This window comes from Poecilia mexicana, unplaced genomic scaffold (assembly GCF_051168715.1).
Source record: "Poecilia mexicana isolate PSO_F unplaced genomic scaffold, ASM5116871v1 scaffold_1, whole genome shotgun sequence".
Taxonomy (NCBI): domain Eukaryota; kingdom Metazoa; phylum Chordata; class Actinopteri; order Cyprinodontiformes; family Poeciliidae; genus Poecilia; species Poecilia mexicana.
This window is the reverse complement of record NW_028263370.1, coordinates 19,382,162-19,400,768: the sequence shown is the minus strand read 5'-3', so window position 1 is coordinate 19,400,768 and position 18,607 is coordinate 19,382,162. Positions and strand designations below refer to the sequence as shown.

General features: G+C 39.1%; 1 protein-coding gene across 2 annotated transcripts in view; it reads left to right on the top strand.

Annotated features, from left to right (window-relative positions):
- tenm3 (teneurin transmembrane protein 3) overlaps positions 1–18,607 on the top strand; it is a 248,719-nt gene that overhangs the window by 41,613 nt on the left and 188,499 nt on the right. The window contains exon 1 of one of the 2 annotated variants that reach the window (XM_088006076.1): positions 17,097–17,927. The exons of the other annotated variant lie outside the window; for it this stretch is intronic. The gene's annotated coding sequence lies outside the window, so the exon portion shown is untranslated. Of the gene's footprint in view, positions 1–17,096; positions 17,928–18,607 lie in introns of those variants that run through there. 2 annotated transcript variants of the gene reach the window in all.

The window sequence follows — 18,607 nt, the reverse complement described above, 5'->3', positions numbered from 1 at the left end:
CAATATTGTATACCAGTTGATGATAACATTGAACATTTTAAGGATAAGGCTGGTTTACGGTTTGTTTAAGGTGATCAACTCGGATATGGAATAACTTTTAAAAATCAGTGGCTTCATTAAGAAAATGTTTGGGATTCCGTCAAACCAGAATCCAAAGAACCAAGTCACTGCATGAAAGTTCATGTCTTCTGAATTACATCTTGCATCTAGAAAAGTCTTTGCAGTGAATTTTGTTTGACAATCTAGACTTTTCATCCATATCTCACTGCGGACATCAAACGTTTTCCAGATCATAACGGCTTTGATGACCTTTTTCTGTACAGTATTGATCTCTCTTCTAAAAAACTTCTGCAGTTCTCCTGACATGCTCAAAATCAACTTCTGGGTCACATCCTGACTGATGCTGACTAACCTTCTTTTAGTGTGTGGAGTTTGTTGGGTTCCGTTTTCCACTTGCTGTTTTAGAACAAACCAAAGATTCTCTGTGAATCTGAGTCCAAAATTTGACGCCTCTTAGCTGGACCTTCTTTCCCCTGACACATTGTGTAATCAAACTGCAATACACAGATCGTTAATTAATTGTTCCCTAATTGTTGAAAGAAATTGTTCTTGCAAGTCAATTTGATTGCATTTTTTACTCATGGCTGAGATGGGGTCAGAATTGGGAGTAAGTCCACTCTCTTTCAACAGAAGCCCATGTCCCAAACATGACACTTTGGAGAAAGTAATCCCTCCTGTATATCCATATAATTTGTGCTGAATTTTAATCTGTCTTTGATTCTCTTGGATAACAGTAAGATTTATGCTGTACTGCTTGTTACAAGGAAGTTTTCCAAAGATCTTCACCTTGCTTTCATTGAAGATGCATTTACACTCACCTCATGCTGCTGCATGTACATGTGCAACACTATATGCATGTGTTTAAACATCCTTCCTTTTAGCTAAACACAGCCATGCCTACGTCAATTTAATTTTATCCTGATCCATGTAATGAGCAGGCAGCAGTTTTGAACCAATGACAAAATCTAAATGGAGATAACAAAGAGAACTAGGGTAGGAACATCAAAAAGGTGAGGAGATCAATAGTCTGTGTAACAAAGGAAAGATGAAACGGTTCTTATGAATGAGTTATGCACTTTCAGCTGCTTTACTTTTAGCTTTCTTCCCTCCTCTATCACACTCCAAACTAACACCACCCCTTTCTGTTAAGCCTTATCTCCCCCACAATGCATACTCAAGGTATTTCTAATCGGCTTATACTTGTTCAGCTTTGTTCTACATTGTAACTTATTATGGGCTGTGTCTGTCTCTGTGTAATGGATACAAGGTTACTGTATTTACCACCTGCCAAAGAACATCTCTTCTTCTATGTTCCACAAACAAACACACACGGATGAAGGATCCGAGGCCAAAGGTTCAAAACGCTCTATTCTTCTTCTTTCTTTGGGAGAGTAGGAGGTTAAGAGCAGAATGTAATTATAGGAAGTTAAGATACACAATAGTAAGTAATCGAGGTCAAACAACACAGCTGGTAGAGAAAAGAAAACATGAAGAAAGGCTCCTGAGAAAAGCCTGCGCACTTAAACCTCTCACCTAAGACCTACACCTATACAGAGCTTTTTTAACCTCATCTTAGCCAGTTCTTTGCAGCCTGTTTCTTGTTCAAGTCTTTGCACACCACTTCTCTTGATGAACAAGACAGTTTATAGCGCTAATATGTCACTGGAGGTTCTCAGAGGTAGCAGTTGCAGGCATGCAAGTCTGTAAATTGGTACATTTGTTTGACATCAGTATTGGTGGATGCAGAAGCAGATTATTGCATCTTTGCTCTACAGTAATTAAGACAGTTTTTTCTCCCATTCTTTACAAAAATGTTGCATTTGATTGAATCGTTGAATCAAGTGCTTGGTTGAGTTTTCCAGGCATTTGTCTCTCCACAGATCTGTTAAGGTCCCACAACAACACTTCAGGTTGATGTCTGGACTTTGATACTTACTTCTTAGCCATTTTATTGTGAATCTGTGCTGTGTTCAAGCTCATTGTGGTGTTGGATGGCCAAGTTTCAGTCAAGTCTAAGTTATTGGACATTGGTCCTCATGTTTTAACCAAATATTTTGTTATATGGACACATTCTTGGTGAGCTCAGTTACCTTAAGGTGCTTTGGTCCCTTGACTGCAAGACAATCTTAAGCTCAGTGTGTGGATGCATTGCATTTAATGTTTCCTGATAATTACTGTTTCTACTATGGCCAAACATCTGTACGTTGACCTGCTATGTCCAAATGAGTTTGTTCAAGAAACTCTGTAATTCAGATGTGTTTTTGCAAGTCTCATGTTTCTAAATTGTTTTAGGGAGGCTGTCTCCTGGCAACATATCCAAACAAACCACGTTTTTTTTTAATAACTATTCTGTCATGACCCTTAATGTGTAAAACACTAATTGAGTCATTTTTTTGACACAACAGAATAGTCTGTGGGACTGTCCTGCTTATCCTAAGATAAGATAGTTTAGGTTAGCTTTGGGGAATTTATCCTAAAATAAGTTAGCTTAGGATTATCATAAGATGGATAAGCAATAACCAATATTAATATTGTTTTCATTGTCTATTTTATTGTGTTTTGTAGGATTTTAAGCCTTGAACATGCTTAGGTACAATCAGACTCCTACAACTATTTGGCTATCATTTCCTGTTAAGTGGTGCCCCAACTTGGTGATTTTCTTTTAAGTTACTAATTTTCTTTTATATTGCTTTCAGTAATAGTTATTCATAGCCAAACCAAACTATTGTTGCACAACAACAGCTATTCATTTGAGGTACTAATGCCTGAAAAGAACTCTGACTATGAGGGGGAAAAATGAAGACGAAGAAGAAATCCATCCCTTTCAGCAGCAGATTTTTAGGTTTCTGTTTTTTACTTTGTTGTTCTAACCTGTTTTCCCAGAGAACCTGTGAACTCACCAGCATGTTGCCACTCTCTTTGGTTTGCTGGATACTGTGTTCACATTTCCCACTAGAAGAGTTCACTTGCAAGTGAACTGAGACCCTCATTTTCAGTCTGACCACAGTTTGCTTATTTGGTCAGCACCAGAGGTTATACGAGCTTTCACAACTATCCAAACAAAGTGGACTATTCCAGGAAGCGAACTCGTGTCCATTAAAAACCACGCCAAACAGCTCCGGTGTGGACTCCCGTAAGGTTTCCCATGTAGATCTTTATTTCTATATATGCTCTCTGAGTACTGCATGGGCTGACCTCTGCCTGGGATGTCGGATCTCGGGATGATTGGTAACCGTCTTCATTTTGTCCTGTAATTAGCAGCACCTACCTGCTGTATGCACAAAATCAGTAGAAATGAGGACAATTAAAATCCGTAGATCAACTTTTAAATTGATTTCTAATTTAAAAACAGAAATGGAAATTGTTGTAGCCCTTTTAAGTTGACTAAAAGGGCTATTTGAATATTAGATGTTTCATAGAAAAATGTCAATTTTCTTTGTCAGCGAGTGTACTGTTTGCTGGTTTCATACTATTTGATAAAACAAATATATTAAGGATGATGTTCTTTTGGATGTTGGAACATATTTAATATAATTTTCTTAATCATAAAAACAACAAAACAACTTTACAGTACTTCCTCCCAGGCTGAATGCACAAAGCAGACACTGACTCTGTGGAAGAAAGAGGAGACCCTCAGACTGTTTATGCTCTGATGGCTTGGCATTTTCTGAAAAAGAAAAGGAGAAAAAAAATCTGATTGGTCTGCTTCTGCACATGCTGATCTCTTATCACGAACATGACCTGCACTGAAGCTAGTTAAGTTTCCAGCATCAGTTGCCATGGTGATTTCCCCTGGTAAAAAGTGGAACAGTTTTGTCACACTAAAACTCACAGTGACATGCTGAAGGGACTAATCCTGTTGTTTAGTACAAGCCAAAGGCTTCATCATAACCCAGTCAGTGGACTGTGGTCCAAGCTAAAAAAGCACAGAAATGCCGTGGGCTGGAAAAACTGTTAGTTCCGCTGTTTTGAAAGGTATCTGTGTAACGCTAAAATATATAATGTCACACTTGCTGTTGGATCAGTTTTAACATGCCAAGAGTGCATTTACTGAATCTAAAAAAAAAAGGTCACATAAAGAAGTCAGTCAAATGGGATTTTTTTAACCTGCTGTCAACTGATTAAAGGATCATACGGGTCTTTGAACGGCTTTTGGTTGCAGACGTGTGGATGTATTCGGTGTCTTGTGGAGCAGGGGATGGATGGACATAATTGGCTTTGTCTGTGATAATTGTGGTGTAGCTCTCGCTTGTCGTGATGGAAGGAGCTGAGCCAAAAGTTGGTGCACTCAATTTAGAGGAGAGTTGATATTCCAACCTTCTGAAATGGTTAGAAGACATATGTTTGCATCGAATTGGATTGGGAAACAGACACATGCAGCTAAAATGAGCTTCCAGTAAAAGGTGGCTAAACTACCTCAGAGTAAAGCTGCTCTGTTGCATAGAAAGGGCGTATAGAAGTTAAAGTACCTGGTAGAAGGACAACTTCTGGACTGCTCCCTTCTGAGGTCTTATGGAAAAACCCCACCTACCCCAGGGGAGACGTAGACTACATATCCCTTCTAGCCTGGGATGCTTTGAGTTTTCTTAAGAGGAGCTAAGGAGTTTTATGGGAGGAAGTGTCTGGAATTTGCTTCTGAACCTTGAAACGCACCGGATGAATAGGTGATTTAATTTAAGTGGCTGAAAGAGCTAAACCTACATATGTTTAGTGTACAACGCTTGTTTATATAATTAACAAACATACAACTTTTCATTTATAAATCATCCTGTGTAGCTTTACTCAGTGCCTTTTAAAACTAGATTTTTTTTTTTTTTAATTTTCACTCAGCTGGCAGCCCTGCACTATGGCTGTAATTGGATGATTAGCGCCCCCTTTGTTGTGCTTTATAAAGCAAACCTAATCGTGCCAGTGGTGTATGGTCAAACCCCGCGTTTGTGTGCCTGTTTTTGTTCTTTGTCAGGATTTTTCAGGGAGAAACCCCTGTGCAGAAAAAACAAATCTGCAAATATCATTACCAGCTGGATGCAGTCACTCCGCTCTCCTGTAGCTGTTGTCATATGCATTACTATTTCTCTCTCTCTTTCCCTCCCTCACACACAAATGCACACATTAAAGTTGACATCTATCTAAAACATAGTTGACTTTGACTCATTTTTATATAATCGCCTCAGCCAGCGATCTTAACTAGTACCAGGCGGTGCCAACCCTAGCTTAAATTTAACCTGAATTCAAGCCTAATTCTCTTTCGAATGGGGCAGCTGATCACTGATACCACTTCCAGAATAGCAAGGTGAGGGTTTTGAGTAGGGTTTTGATGGAACAAAAACAAGATGATGCTGTTTGTCCAACACCCACCTAACATACCAAACACTCTGCCTGCAGTTTCTCATAATGGCTTTATATGCTGTTTGTATAAAAAAGACCAAGAGAATAAAGGAAAAAAAGAAGAAAACCGTATTTGTCATGCATTTACTGTGGTTGTTTTGAATTACCTAGAGTCGTTCCAGTTTGTCCTTCTCATGTGGCTGCGTTTCAGTTCTGTTGCCTGTTTTCCAATAATGACTGAAAGCCAGAGTTAAGATTGTTTTCTAAAAGCATTTTTGTGGGCACTCTGACATTTCTTCATGTATTCCCCTCAAGCAACATATGAGAGCCAGTGTTAGCGAACACCTTTAGAGGTTCCAGATGTCTGTGTTACTCGTATTTCAGACATGCTGCAGGTTAAATGGCAAAGGCTGCAAAAAAGTAAACGCACAAACTAACAGAGAAATGTGCTTTTAAAAACTTTCAGTATGAAAACAATGAAAGCTCAGGGATCATCTACTGCTTTCCATCTTTACACCTGACTGTGATTATAGTACCTTAATCACAGCTGTCAGTCAAAAATTAGATTCAGTAAAAAAAACTGACTATTACCTATTGTCAGTGTAGTTATAAATAAACTGACTCATTTAATGGGACTTTTTTTTACCTTTCATTTGCTCTCACTTTGAAAACTGTGATGAAATGATCCTCGGCACACATGCAACACTACAGCTGATTTGAAATATTGTCTATTTGCCACTTGTAATAAAGTGGTCACACTTTGAATTTGGCAGCTGTTTAAAAGAATGTGCACAAACTATTGAATGGCATTTGAAAAGGTTCATTGTGCGAACCAAATCAACACACCTTTGTGTAAATCAGAAAAGGTAATATTCTACATGGATTTGGGCATGCTGATATAATCGTTATTGAATTTCTCTCTCTCTCTCTCTATGTGTGTGTTGGTTTTTTTATGGTAATCAAGCCACAGGTGGGTAAAACAGCATGTCTGTCATTCATCTTAAATGGTTTAGTCCAACCCACATGATCCAAGTGATCACTATTATTTAAAACCAGTTTGGTCGGGGCGCACACACACACACACACACACACACACACACACGCACACAAACTACTCTCTCTTGCTCACATGCCAAACTACAGGGGAACACTGGTCAAGATTATTATAGTTATTTCCAGGTCTGACAAAGAGGCTGTAATCTCCACATTCACAATGATGCACTGTCATAGCCCGGCTCAAAAGAGGAGGGCCACACATAATGCTTGTTGATTTTAGTAGTTATTTAGCAAAAACAAAAAAAATTGTGAAAATGAGTCACAAGATGTCAGTACTTTTTCTAAGTAAAAACTGGTGCAGCGACTACAGTGAGGTGAGTCTATGACATCCGTCATGCAATCACTTGTTTCTGTGAGGAAAAAGGAACACTGAAGTTCACTTCAATAAATCTGTTACATCTGTGGCTCTTAAAGATTTGAGAGGAACTTTGACGTCACTACATAACAGTCCTACAAAGCCAACTGGAACAAACATATCAAACATCATACATCTTCTTTGGAACATTTCTAATGGGAGCTATAAAGAGCTAAAGCTTCACCTTGTCTGATGTCATTGTGACCAACCCTCTTTCTCAAAACTGGAGGTTCTGCAAACCCTCTTTTTTGTAGTTGTAATGTCACGTTTTTTGCTTGATGTTTTCTGTTTTTATAATGTACAGCACTTTTAGTTGCCTTGCTGCTGAGATGTGGTATATAACTAAATTTTGCTTGCCATGTTTAGCCATTTGCCTTATTACTGAACATGCTTGTTCAAAAGCAGAAGAGTAACGACCCCAACTGGTTTCTGTACACTAAGAGATCAAAGGAGCAAAACTATTTTTTTCTTTGTTTGCATAATTATTTAAATATTTGAACCCTCAAATGACCCCAAAATGAATAATAGTGGCCACTGTGAAAATATATATTGGTAAAGATAATTTGGATGATTTCTCTACCCGGAGTTAGTATTAGCAGCCCCTCTATGCATTAGGGTGATTGCCTTTTTCATATTCTTTAGGAAAAATCATCATGTACTTATGAACAAGATGAAGTATTGCTCGGAACAGAGTCAGTGTACCATTAGTCCAGCCACTGAAAACCCCCAGTCTAATGTAACAGTAAAGTAAACCTATATTTGCCTTTGGTAGTTGTTCTCGCCCAGGGTGTTGGTTTTGCTTCATTCTTTTTTGTTGCCAGTCCAAAAGATCATTTTGGGATGTATGAGTATGTGTTCTGGCAGTAAAGGTGGCTCCAGTTTCCAAATAAAACTCTGGCAGAAGCAGTTGAGGTTTCTTGCTGGGCAACACGTTGAACATAGCACCTCTGCTTTGAATAGCACCACAGTGGCTTGGAAACAACTCATTGGCCCTTTGTACTTCAACCTTTCCTTTTCTAAACTCAACCTTCCTCGCTCTCTCCTTTTCAAAGTACCAACTTTTCAGCACCCAAAATATAACAGCACAATGTAAGAAAGCACTTATCTCTGTCAGAAATTCAGTGCTTTCTCTGTTATTTGCAAAATATTCTTTTCCAACAGAGTTTCTCTTGGAGATACTTTAATTTCCTCTTTTAATTATTTTTTCCCCACCATAAAAGCCCACTGGCATTAGAAAGCATTTTGTATTAAGATTACCAAACAGATTGGATGAGAGAGAGTTACAAAAACCTGCAATGACAGCCATAACAAGATTGTATTGATCCTGAGCTACAAACAAATTGGAGCATTCCTACTAACTGTCAAACCAAAACAACTATTTTCAACTCGTGTCTTCATGAAATTACTGGCAGTGGGTCTATATTCACTTGAAACCAGCAGGATAGTGAGAGCACAAGAACTATCTGCTTTGATTTCTATAGATGTTCCACTAATGTGTTTTCAAATGTCCTTCAGTGCAATACCTCTGAGTTCATTTTATGTTCATTTGGACCTAAAGATGTGAGAAAACAGGATTACCAACTGTAATGTTGATATCAGTAGTTTTAAATAATTAAAAAGCGAAAGCATCAAAAATGAATTCATCAGTAAATCAGTGTCTGGATGAGTGAAAACTAATCAATACCCTCTTTCAGATCATATTTCCAAAATGATCACTAAACTATGATCCCCCATTATTCAAGCCATATAAGTTGATCTGGTGAAGAATGGATGTCTCGGATTAGACGGACACTGGAGGATGACGATGTCTGCTTGCACCAATATTCTGCTTCCTTTGCTTTGTGAGTTGGTGGTGTTCCTCATAAACTGTGTACCTTGCTTTGAATATTGCTTTTAATGAATGTGTTACATGTGCCTGCTGCACTGCGTTCAAGTCTCTCACATCTGGCTCCAGATATCACTTTTCTCTCTTTGCAAGTCCTTAAGTTAAATGTTATTATCCTTTGCACAGTCTTGAATCAGAGGACGACTGAAGCAGGTTTTCCTTTACCCATGTACCAAGTGAACCAGCCAGCAGGGGCTGTAGAGTGGTGTTGGATCTTGAGAATCTGCAGCACTCTTCCCACGGCTGTCATTTGTGCCTCAGCTGAAAAAAGTAAGGTGTGACCTCGGCCCAGAATGACTTTCCATTCAGTCCAGATCCAGATCGGAGTTCAGAGTTTGAGAATTGCTGCCCTAGGCTCACACTCAAAGAGCCACATGCAGAGCTCTATTAAATAGAGTCATGCTAAGATATTTCATCATTAGTTCAAATTCCTACATTCTCCATGATGAAAAGAAGTTGGGCTAAGAAAGTTCTACTTTCTTTTTCTTTTGTTTTCCCACTGTTGCTGGTTTAGATTTCTCACCACATTCTCAGTCGACTTGTTTAAGTCAGCCTTTCTTTCTGTGATTCTCTCTCTGCGTTCCTCTGTTTTTGTCTTTACTTCTTTCTTCTTCATGTCTCAGTAAGGTTGTGAACTTGCCCAGCAGGGTTCCAATACAATGAAATGAAAGAGCTCAGGAGCCCATCGCACACTTGCTAATGCACAAATACACACATTGTGTATTTAAATGGCACGAACATTTAATCTTTCACTAAAACACACACACACACCTCCGACTCTCTGTATCGATCTCTTTCACTCACACGAACACGCGCACACTAAAGACCTATAGAGCCTATTGTGTGTCACAGTGGGGGGGCACCAGCTACACTGGTGTTGAAAAAGCCTCCTTCTGGAAGGATAGAGATGCAAATAAAGAAAAGAAACGGCAAACTGTCAAGTTGATCCCAAACAAAGTTTAAATGCTGAAGAAAACAACACAATCCCAATAAAAATAAATTGAATGCTAACACTTGTTATTTTGGAATGTTGTCATTCCTTCTCACAACTCTTTGGCTACAAACTGGCACAGAGAATATCAAATAAAACACTGGTTCAGGTGTTGCACTTTGAATGCTGGGCTGTCTAATATCCATATTCTCTTTTTCCACTTCCATTAATTTATTTTGTGCTCAGAATGTGGTTTTACAAAGTGTAAAAAAACTACGTTCACATCCCTGTAATATGTCAGTATCATAGCAGAATTGTTGCTCTAAAGTTGCGTTTACATGAGACCACTGTCTGTAATTATGGATCTTGATTCCCAAGACACCTTGAATAAGCTGTAGTTTTCATGCCAAGCCACTAGATTGTGCTGTGATTTCGGTGTGTTGTCAAACGTACACTTTGATCCTTAGCTACCACCTCACTAGCTTCCAAATATTTTTCCAATCTGTTGTTGCCCAGTTTGACTGGCTTTTGTCAATTGTTCTCAGTTTCCTATTCATAACTGACGGGATTACTATGCAGTTTGTCTTTTGCTGCTGTAGCCCACCTGCTTCGGGTTCAGCTTGTTCTGCATGGGAAATGGTATTCCACATACCTAAATTATAATAACTGGTTATTTGAGCTACTTGAACCTTCCTATTATCTTGAACCAGTCTGCCCATTATGGTCTAACCCCTGACATTAATGGGGCTTTTCTTCCTCTCTGGATATTTTCTCTTTTTTCAGACCATTCTCTGTAAACCTGAAAAATTGTTGTTTGTGAAAATCCCAGTAGATCGGAGGGTTCTGAAATGCTCAGTTGAGCCCATCTGGCACCACCAGACCACCAACCATGCCGCATTCAAATCTCCTTAAAGTCCTTTCTTACCGTGTCTGATGTTTGGTGTAGACGTCGGTAAGTCACTTCACTGCCACGACTGGCTGATTGTGCCATTTCTTAATAAGCAATTGAGCCTAATAAAGTGGTGATGTTGATTGTGTAAGTTAGTAACTGATATCTGCCAATCATTACATAATGATGGTAAGCAGGGGCTGCAGCATGAATAGGCAATCTCCCAGCATTAACACCATTCTGTTTTTACTGGTGAAATAATACTGTAAGCTGGATTGAAGACCCTCAACCTTGATAAGTGTTTAAATTTAGTATTCATGTTTACTGCTTTTATTCCAAAGGGTCTGAATTAAGCTCCTGTCACTGAAGCTTCCAGTAAAGTACAGACCACACGTCAAACCAGATAAAGTATAAGCTTAATATGTTGACAGGCTTTTCATCTATAGTCGCACACATCACTCATGGCTGCAATACATGTAATCTAAGAAATTTGACAGTAAAGTAAGAATCTGAACACACTAAAGACTACTTCAAAATCAACATCTCAGCTGATGTGCCAAGCAGTTCTAGAGGACCAGATATTGGATTCATACAAATCCTTTTTTCATCAACTTATTTTATAAATCTTTTATGGACAGACAAAGACCCTTAGAAAAACAGTACCATAGTATTTCCAGAGAGTGCAAACACCTTTTAGACTTGGCTTTGCACTGAGGCTTAGCAAAAAATTCAATTGGAGTTTTACAGCTTTCTTCTGTCTGATTTCCACACAGTGAAAAGCTCACCTGGAGTTATTGTTGCAATGGTTTTTAAACTTGATTTTTAAACATTTTGAAATAACGTAACAATAAGAAACAATAGCTACTTAAGTATGCATGATCTACCAGTCTCTATGCACATCCTCTGTTGGTCTCTATTGTCAAATAGTTAAATAATATAAACCTTAATGTTGAGCTACTCTAAGAGTTTAAATTTTGTAGTTTTTTGGGGGGGGGGGGTTTACGCTTGTAGGAAGAAGAGTACAGCAGCATGACAAATGATAAATCTGCCTTGGTTCCAATGTGGTACACGTTTATTGTGGTGAAAAAAAGAACAGACAAATTGATGTTGATTTACTGGAAAGTTTTTGTCCCAGTCCTCATACGATTATGAGAAATGGGTCAGGAATGAAAAATTTAAACCATTCCTTAAATGACCTTCCCAAGAGCAGTAACTATCCATTAGGGATGAGGCGAGAAGTTTGACAATTTATCATGAAAGCAGACATAATCCTAATATCAAAAGGAGACAGTCTAAATGATTTGTGCTTCAGGAAAATTTCCTCTTTAGAAATTTTCCTGGGAAGATGCTTTGAATATGTCCCCTAAGAAAGAGGTCTCCTCCACAGACCCAAAAACATGATAATTTATCAGAATGTTAGTTTTGAAGGTCAAACAGAATTTTGTGAGCACATGTTCCAGTCTAATTTGAGCTCAAATTTATCATTGCTGTAGTTGTGCTAACGGCACTCAAAAAATGTTTCTCAAACTTTCCTTGATCAAGCTGAGAGCAGAGGCTTGCTAGTTGCTTAATTCTGCATTGTACACAACAATGCAGAATTAAGCCTCTGAAAGTAGCAAAGTCCTATGTAACCTTGAAATAGAGATAGGACAACATCAGCTTCCCTATTTTGAATTTTTCCTTTCATAGCACACACTGTAGTGTGAAGATCCCATCTTGAAAGTGTCTTCCAAAAGCCTTATTGAGACCAGAGTAAGTTTGTATAGTCATATAGTTTGACTGGAAACACATTCATCTACATAGTGAATTGATGTACAGTAGCACTCAAATCAGGCTGCCAATGCTAGTTAGATCATTGATTAGTAAATGTTTGTATAAAGTCACCAATTTAATCAGTCTGAAAGTGGAAGCATGAGCAGGAGGACGAAAGTAGATCAAGTTTAAGCAATGTTCCAGGATATCTGCAACCACGATTTGGATGGCGTGGAAATGGTGAGCATGGAGGAATGTGAGGGGGATGAGGTCAGTGATCAATATTAGCAAAAGACAAAGACATCATTGACATGATCCTGAGGTAATATTCCAGCAGGGCTGCAAACCTTAAGAAGGCCTGTGTCTGTGTGTTTTACAATATTGGATGTCACTCTGGAGTCCTCTGCTGTAGCTTGATGCATGAGTGATCTGGAATGCGTTCATATTTGAACTTTGAAAACTGCACAGACGGTACGTCACAGACTTATCTTGATTACTTCTTATGGGGATAGAATAACCGAAAGCAGTATTGCTTGACATAGGGCAGTCTACTTACCTGCCTTCCTTCCTTCCAAAACGTTATTGACAGCAAGTCATTTAGAGTCAGGTAATTGTCTTTAATAAGTGGAATACACTGGACAAATTTGCGGGGACAGCATTGTCTCCATTGCCTGCAGGTAGTCATAGTCTTCTTCAACAGTAGTGACACTACAGTGCATGACCAAACTGAAGCAACACAGCAGCATGTCCCAACACAGAGTTTGGCTTCAGAGAATTACCTGAACACACCAAGATGATTCGATGTATGATGTTGCAGGCATTAAATTTTACTAATAAGGACTGTACAGAACATGTAAGGTTTTGAAAAGGTCAAGTGACAGAATTTCTTGGGGTTGTAATAAACATAACCTGGAGTTTGTTTTTCTTTTCCTCAATGGTGCTGTGAATGTCTGCAGATGGCTGTAGGACCACAGAGAGGAGGAAGAAGAGTTGGTTGATTTTCTCCACAGATTCTGTCTCATATTTTACTGGATATGTCACAGTTACAGTTTTAACAAAAATGTAGAAAATAGATTTTTGTAAAAGTGGCCCACTGAAGCGTTAATGAAAAAATAATGGTAACTAGGAACTTAAAATTAGCGATTATCTCTTCAGACTAAGTTATGATTTCATAAGGGCTTTGTAAACTTTTGTTTTGTGAACGTCAGCAGCCCTCTCCTTGGAGATGTTCAAACCTCAGTTGAGTTTCTGAGTACACAAACTTTCCATATAGGTGAGGCATCTCCTAGGTTTGATGTTATATTAAATAGATATTTCTTGATGTTCAGATGCGTTCTTCCCTTAAGTATCAGTACGTTATGTTTAGTGCATGGCATGCACAACAGAAGAACAAGGGTAATTGCATAAGGAAAAACAAACCTGCGCTGTCTGCAAAGGAAGGATTAGTGAACAAAGCAGAATTGGTAAAAACTGATAGGAAGGTGATCCAAGGACCCTGAAACCCGAAGAGTACAACAACAGAATGCAGTGCAGCTGAGCGCAGACCTAACTGAGGAGCTGACGAAATATGACTCATAACCAAGAAAAGAATACACAGGGACATGCATAACAGGACACATGAAGAGAACATCTTCCACCAAAGCAAATGCAAAAATAACAGAACAGAAGAAAGAAGAAATAGTCTCAAAACAAAAGTCAACCTTCAGATGCACATGCTCGTGGTGTGCCCAATTCCCAACGGTGTGAATTAAACTCACACCCTGGACATCAACGATGTGAGTTTGTGCCAAAATAACATTGTTTGGTTAATAAGTAAGCTTATTGGATAGTTAAATAATATAAATTGAAACAAAACAAGCTTTTCGATTTTTGTTTTCTGGATCCTCCAGATAAACAAATGAACAGTTGATTACAGAGGAAGAACCACTGTGCTGCGTTCCTCTGTAAGCTTGGTGAGTAAAACTATAAAATAATGGTTTATTCTCATGACTTTGCTATGAAAAGTATTAACCATGATGAGGACTCCAATGTCCTCATGGAACCATTGTCTTCAATGTGATTAACCCCTTAATTGTCACCATTTTGGGGGTAACAATTAAAGGGTTAAAGGCGTTTCTCTGTCTGTTAGTTGTCAAAGTTAGTCTGTCCTGAAGGTGGCAGTCTTTTGGATCGGGAGTTATTGAATTTCTTAGTAGTTAATTCTTAAAGTTAATAATATGCTTGGTCTGTTGAGGCAGAAAGAAGTCATAAATCAGATCTGGTGTGATTTTATGGATGTATATCAGTAAAGGTGTTGAGAGAACACCCATTCATTGCTGTTAAGGTCGCTGAATGAGTGATTTATAGGGTTGTGTCATATATAAATGTCCTCTGCTTCAATTTCTTTTTTTGAAGCACATTTTTATAGATCTTTGTTTTATTTAATACATTTTTTGAGTGAGTAGATGGTATTAGTGCCCTGTCATTTTTGAGAGGATAAAAATGCCACCGTTGGGCTGTCATGGATCCATTCCGATATTCATGTTGGCTCACTTCTGTCTCCCTGTGAACGCTTTCTTTAAGGTGGTAGAAAGAAGGAGCTGATTGCCAAATCCTCTAACTCACTGTTTCTTGGTCTTAGCTGTTGAACAGTGGATCAGATCTTGACTCTCTCAAACCTGCTGAGGCAGAGAAGGGGAAGAGGTTGTGTTTTGTGGATCTGGTGAAAGGTTATGGCTGTGTCCTGTATTGTGTTGTGGCTGCCTAGTAATCCTGATCTTCATCATAATGTTCAATGATGTAATCTCGGGATCTGATCTTTGCTCTTTGGAAATGATGATGTTTTGTTGGCATCTTCAAGTCTTGACCGTCAGTGTGCACTGAGCCTGATGGCCAATGGGTGAAAAAGATTCCTTCCTCTTAGTTTAAAAGCAGTGGAAGAGTACAAATATTTCAGTATCTTTCTCACATGCGGTCATAGGTTGGAGTGAGAGATGGATAGACAGTCTGCATGTTTATCTTTAGTGATCCATGTTTTATGTTGGTTAGTCATGAGAAAAAAAGCAGAGCTCTCAATTTTTTTTGTCTACATTCCAGCCCTCACTTTTCGTCATGAGATACGGATCATGACAAAAGTCTAGATACAAGCAGCTGGAGAGAGCTCCCACCCTACTGGCCTCAACCTTGGACTCTCAACACTTGAGGTTTCCATCAGGAACTTAGACATTTTTGCTTGAGACGGGAATGCCTCAGTTTCCCTCCAGGACATGTTATCCTTTTGACCCAAGCTGGATAAGAAGACGACAATGATTGATGGATGGAGTTCCCTATTCCTTGGCATACACCTTGTTTCCAGCATGTACTGTCAGTATAACCCACCTTTATGTATACTGCTCAAAAAAATAAAGGGAACATTTCATTTTAATTCTGTGTGTGGCTCCAAATCCAGGCCTCCATTGGTTAATAAATTTGATTTCCATTGATGATTTTTGTGTGATTTTGTTGCCAGCACATTCAACTTTGTACAGAACAAAGTATTCAATAAGAATATTTCATTCATTCAGATCTAAGATGTGTTATTTGAGTGTTCCCTTTATTTTTTGAGCAGTATATATCAGAGCTTCATTTATGCCGCAGAAATATTTTTTTGTAAAAGGTCCCAAAGTCCAAAAGCTGTTCATTTAGAAGCATTTGCATAGAAGCTGTGTGTGTGTGTGTGTGTGTGTGTGTGTGTGTGTGTGTGTGTGTGTGTGTGTGTGTGTGTGTGTGTGTGTCCCTTTCTGTGAAATATGAAAGTAAAAAGTTCATAAGCTAAAATACTTTTTAAAGTTTTAAACTAAACACAAGATTTTTTTTAACACAGTGGATGATGTGGCTTTAAAGAGTTTTAAAGAGTCATTTGTAAAAGTAAAGAAGACCAACAAATTAAATGTTGGTCTTAGTTCTACAACATTTTAATTGAGTCAAGCCTTAATGTGTGTCTGATAAAACAGACCCTGCTCAATTTAGATACAAATATTAGAAACTAAAAAAGAAAAAAAAATATTAAAAATACACTTCCTTTCCAAATAAGGTTAAAAAAAGAAGAAATGTAATAAATCATATGTGAATAAAAACCAGAAAACAGAAATAGTTTTGAAATACCTTTACAGTTTTTAGGGGCGTAAAAATGTATTGGGGGTGTACAAATAGATTTTTCACAGACATAAAGATCATTTGTAGTAAATGAAAAGGAAGAATTCCTTGTTAGATGTAATACCATCAGGTAGAATAAATCTGACTAAACATCTGGTGCAGTCTGCTTGGTATATAGAGCAAAACATTTTTATTGCATGATTCATGCCCATACTTTGGAGTGGGAGTCCTCTTGGTTTGCATTAGTCTGAATGAAAACATAATTCAGTTAAACTATGAATATATTGATTTGATTTAATTTGATTCAAAAGTTTACTGAATTTTATGTGAGAAACTGAAATCTGACTTCCACTTAAATCCAACTGTATGAGACACACGAATATGACATGTATGTTTTCATAATAAAAATACTCGGATTACATTTAGTCTGGCTTAGCTCTATATTTAAAAAAAAGGTGAAAGAACCACAGAGGATATGTGGTTATATTCACATATATAACCTGATAGTTTTGAGTAAAATGGGACTTCAAGATCACAAATGGAAGTATTTCCTCTTTGCATAAGTGTGTTAGAATCTTTTCCCTTCTCCGTTCACTCCACTCACCGTTTCGATCCTGAGTACGTTGAGTTTATACAGCTGCCTCAAACCGCCAGTGCGCGCACGCTTTCAGGCACGCAACCACACACGAGAATACGGGGAGCTGTGCGCACATTTTCTGGCTCCGGGAGGAAAGAGAGGGATCGTGTGCAGGGCGAAGGCGGTTGGGAGGTGTAGCTGCTCTGCTTTTTAGAGACGCGGTCATGAAACTGGGGGGGGGGAGATCAGAGCTGAGGAATGCATCGCGAGGGAGTGCCCTCCTCCACCTCGCAGCTTCACCTTCACTCTCCGAATGCACAGCGCAGAAATCCCCGCCCTCACTCCGTTCAGCTAGCCAATCATATCCTCCTGCTTCTGCCGTGACCCCGCCCTCCCCCTCGCTCTACCAGCAGAGAGCTTTGGAACCGGAGAGGTAAAGAGAGAGGGCGCGAGGGATCAGGCAGACGAGGTGCACGCACACGCGGCAGAGGTGCCAAAAAGCACGCGAGGACGCGGGACTCACAAACGCTCAGGCGCGTGCGCGTGAGGAGCGGGGAACCGTTTTCTTGAGCTGACATAGAAGAAAAAGAACAAAAAAAAAAATAGCGTGGTGTTTAAGGAGGAGAAAGCAGCAGCGTGGTGTGGTTTTTTTCCTGCACCGGTTTTCCTTTTTCATCCCTTACATGGATCGGAGAGAATAAGAAAGAAGTGAGACAAGAGACGGAGGAGAGTCAACATCAGAAGTGAGAGCGATCGTAAAGAAAATTTAAAGAAAAGGGAAAGAAAAAAGAAAAGAAAAGCACAAGGCTTGTGCGTTTTTGTCTCTTCCAAAAAGAAGGGAAGGAAGAAAAGCCAACCAGAGAAGACAGACGGAGGTGTTTTCCTGCTTTTCTTCAGCCACTCGGGTCCTGCGTGTGCCTGAAAGGATCCTATGTTTCTGGAAGCTTTAACCCTTTAAACTGGAGTACTTATACAGACAAGGTACACACAGCCCAATTCAATTTTCTTCCTTCCCTTTTCTTCCAGCTGCACGGTGGTGGTGTGTGTGTGTGTGCTGCGAATCTGTGTGCCTGCATGCCTTGGGAAATTGCTTGGTCTCTAGTCAATTGACTGTCATTGTGTGAATTCACTGACTGAATGTAAACTCATTGACGAAACAACAAGGCGAGTGTGTGTGTGTGTGTGTGTGTGAGTGTGTGTTGAAATAATGACAGAAAGAAAGTCAGAAAACAAAGAAGCAATGAAAAGGAGAAAAGCTTTTTTTTCAGAATCTGTTTTTTTAAATTCTTCCTCTGATTTCTGTTTTCACCAGGTTTTCCTCTCCTGTCTTAAGGACTGTAGGATGCTGGGATGTTTTTCAGTGCTGGTTATTTTTCCCTCGTATTTTCCTGCCAATCCAAACTGAAAGTTAATCCTCCATAACGGCCCGTTTTTCAATCCAGGTTTCAACATGTTGTTGACGGCATAGTTTCCAGGTTTCCTTCGAGCAGCTCCAGATCAGGGCTGAGGGGGGATTGTCCTGGCCTCAGCCACTGTGGATTGCAGCAGGCCTGATGAATTACACTAGTGTGACGCTCTTTGCTGAAGATAGGCAGCTGCACTGAATTCACACCAACAGAGAGTTTCACGTCAGCCTTTAAAGGTCAGATCTGTCCTGAGGA